At 40.7% G+C, this 3,486-nt stretch overlaps 1 non-coding gene across 1 annotated transcript; it reads left to right on the top strand.

Moving 5' to 3' along the window:
* Positions 1 to 2,952: 2,952 nt before the first annotated feature.
* Positions 2,953 to 3,024, top strand: TRNAG-UCC. The gene has a single exon. It is a non-coding gene; the product is annotated as a tRNA-Gly (tRNA).
* The last annotated feature ends 462 nt before the right edge of the window (positions 3,025 to 3,486 follow it).

Here is a 3,486-nt window from a genome sequence, read left to right as displayed (position 1 = left end):
CAGGTTGTGCCTGCAGTATAATCAAGAGAGAGCGAGACCGAGCAGAGATGTCTTTATTGTTTCTGAAAGGCAGTGCCACAGGAGGGTGAGCAGTGCATGGGATTGAGCGCTAAGGCTCTTACGTCATTCTAAGGAGAAGTACCCATGCAGTGATGTCGACAGCAAGATAACCATTTCTAAGTGCTGACTTGTCCAAGTGACATAAAAGTCACAGAACAAGAAGAACAGTTTCTACCAGGATTCATTTTAGAAAAGCCTTTTGTTTCTTTTCTTGGAAGCTGGGAAAACTTCTTTTGTTTAAAAATATCTTTTCTGTTGATTGCTAACACAGTCCATGATACTTTCCCAGCCTTGACTCTCCTCCAGCATCCTGGGTCGGCTGGCTCAGATTTTGCTCTAAAAGCACTAGGGGGTGGGGTTGGGGGTGGGGGGAAGAAGGGCTTGTGAATGCAAAGGGAGTGCACAAACCAGCTGAGGCAAATCCTGAGTGAGATCCTTGAAGTGATGTCTACCATGATATGCTTTCAATGCCACCCAGGAAGGATTCTCTGGATGTCCCCTGCCTCCTCTGAACTCTTGAGCATTCATTTGATAATTAAAATATAACTACCTTGTTTTGGTAATATTGGACTTCAAGTCTTATTTTTCCTTTAATATGATCCACAGTGCCTCGAATGGGCCTAATTCAACAGACTTTGTATCATGACTAAATAAATGTATTCTAAGCATTCCCTATTGAAGGATAGACAGAGAAGCATCCTGATGTTACTCACAGAGGAAACATATCACCAGTGACTCACCTCATCCTTCATGGTAGGCACTCTACAGACAAACAGGTGATAACAGCTAATACTCTGATACTTTTGTGCACCAGACTGGGCTCTAAGCACTTTATATGTTTAACCCATTTAATTCTCACATCATGAAACAGCTAGTGTTATTATTCCCATTTTACAGATGAGAAGACTAAGGCCAAAAAGAGTTTAACTTCTTTAGGATCTTACAACTAGTAAGTGAGGGGGGCATTGTGATGTGAACTTGTGTGATCTGACTCAAAGCCCAAGTTCTTTTTTTAGATTTTGTTTATCGGGGTGCCTGGGTGGTTCAGTCGGTTAGGTGTCTGCCTTCAGCTCAAGTCATGTGGGATTGAGCCCCACATCGGGCTCCCTGCTCAGCAGGGAGTCTGCTTCTTCCCTCTGCCTCTGCCCTGCTCATGCTCTCTCTTGCTCCCTCTCAAATAAATAAGTAAAATCTTAAAAAAAAAAAAGATTTTATTTATGTATTTATTTGAGAGGGAGTGAGAGAGCGAGAGGAGAGTGCAAGCGAGGGAGGGGTAGAGGGAGAGGAAGACAGAGAGAAAGTATCTCCAGCAGACTCCCTGCTGAGCTTGGAGCCCAAAGTGGGGCTCAAGGTGGGGCTTGATCCCACGACCCTGAGATCATGACCTGCGGTGAAATCAAGAGTTCGAAGCTAACCAACCGAGCCACCCAAGCACCCCTCAATGCTCAAGTTCTTAAGCACTACACCTACTGGCTCTAGATGGGAGTCCTCAATGTTGACAAGGGGCACAAATTTACCATATACCATTATACCATATCTGCAGTATCTTTAAGACTTTGCGTATGATGGAAATACAGAGGTGGCACAGTTTTAATTACCTACTTTCTTTTGTGTTCTCCTTCACAGCATTCACATTGAACACATATTAGGGGTTTGAAGAAGCCTAGGCAGTTACTTCCTTCTCTCTTCTCTTCATTAATTCATACACATACTCCTACTCTACATTTGTTCACTCCCTTCCTCCTCCTCCAAACAAGACAGAAGCAAAGACATATGAAATATTAATGCTGCAAGAGACATTAGCAAAGATCTACACAATTCTTTCCTGTGTGGAAGTTTCTGTCACTACCTGATTCACCCAACAACACGGTTCAACATTTATCCAACCATGGTCTCAAGTGGAGTGTTCCCTTACCCGTGGGCAGCTGAGGTGTCTCTCAGTGCTTTGTTCATAACCACATCATAGTGATTATCATTTTAGAAGAATGTTATTTATTGGCATTTAGATCTCCCCTCCTAGGCAGTAAATTTCTTGAGAACAAAAACCAGATCTTATTTATTTGATATTCCTAGTTCTGTGCATTATTGTGGGCACTTTAAGTGGATGTTCTGAATGAATTAATCCAATGCAAAGCCTTCATTTTATAGCAGAGGTAGCTGCAGTGGAGGTGGAAATGCAAAGTGACTGCTCATGATCACATACCTAGTTTTAGAAAAGCTGACCTCGAGTCGGCTGCACTTTCCATTACGGATGCCAAGTTGTCCTCCCTAGCCTAAATAAAATCTGACCTCCTTAATACCTTAATACCTTAATGCCTTTACATCTTATAATGCTTATAATCTGTAACACTCATTTAACTCTTGTGTTACTGCTCTGTATTTAACATAAGTGTGCATGTGTATATTTTATTTCTGCCTAGATAATTATTTTACAGTTAAGAATGCACCTATTTTTTCTTTTGCTTTCACAGTGCTTTGATTGAATGTTTGAGCTTGGAAAAGTTAGGGATTGGTCATCTTATCCACTGTAACTACTTCCATCATGAGCCATGATACTTGAAATATATTGACTTATCCTTCCTCCCTCTTGAACAATCCTTAATAGTAATAGATTGGGTTTGAATTTTAGCTCTGAGTAACCCTGAGTAAGTTTCTTTTCTTCTCTGTCTTCTGTTTCCTCGTATGAAAAATAAAAAAGAATATGATCTACCTTTGGGGACTGTTTTAAGGATTAGTAAGATAATTATATAAAATATTTAACAAAATCCCTCACATTTAGCAAGTGCTCAATAAATGGATATTACTGGTACCCCCCCTCCCCCCCGCAGGCTTCCATGGATGATCAATTTCTCTTTTAATTACTATATATCTTTAAACATGTCAAATTAGTCTGCGTTGGTGGTGTAGTGGTGAGCATAGCTGCCTTCCAGGCAGTTGACCCGGGTTTGATTCCCGGCCAACGCACTTTTCACTTTCACTTTTCCCCCGAAACTTTTTAAATGTGTCAAGTTAAACCTCAGTCCTATTGGACATGGAATTGTTTATATTTCTAATCTGATACATTATATGTAGATTTAATAGTTTAAATCTCAGAGGCTCTTGTTATTTATAACCCAGATTTCCCAAGGCTCATCTACTTATTGTCAGAAAAAAAAAGTTACATTAATAATAATAATTGACATTTTCTAGTTTCTGTCCCCACCCACTAATGAAAGATCTCCAGCTCCCAAGCGAGCTCCTTCTACCCACCCTTACTCCTGAGAGTCTCCAGGGTCACACATGGGCTGAGTCAGTATTTCAGATGTAATGAAGGTTTTTCTTCTTTCTCTGTGTCCTCTTTTTATGTCTCTTTATTTATCGGCTTGGATTGCCCTTTCTCTGTCAGTAATAAATTCAGTCCCAGCAGCAAGACTGAAGAGGAGACTC

This window comes from Phoca vitulina, unplaced genomic scaffold (assembly GCF_004348235.1).
Source record: "Phoca vitulina isolate PV1807 unplaced genomic scaffold, GSC_HSeal_1.0 scaffold19, whole genome shotgun sequence".
Taxonomy (NCBI): Eukaryota; Metazoa; Chordata; class Mammalia; order Carnivora; family Phocidae; genus Phoca; species Phoca vitulina.
Note: the sequence above shows the minus strand (reverse complement) of the source record. Positions and strands in the feature narration are given on the sequence as shown.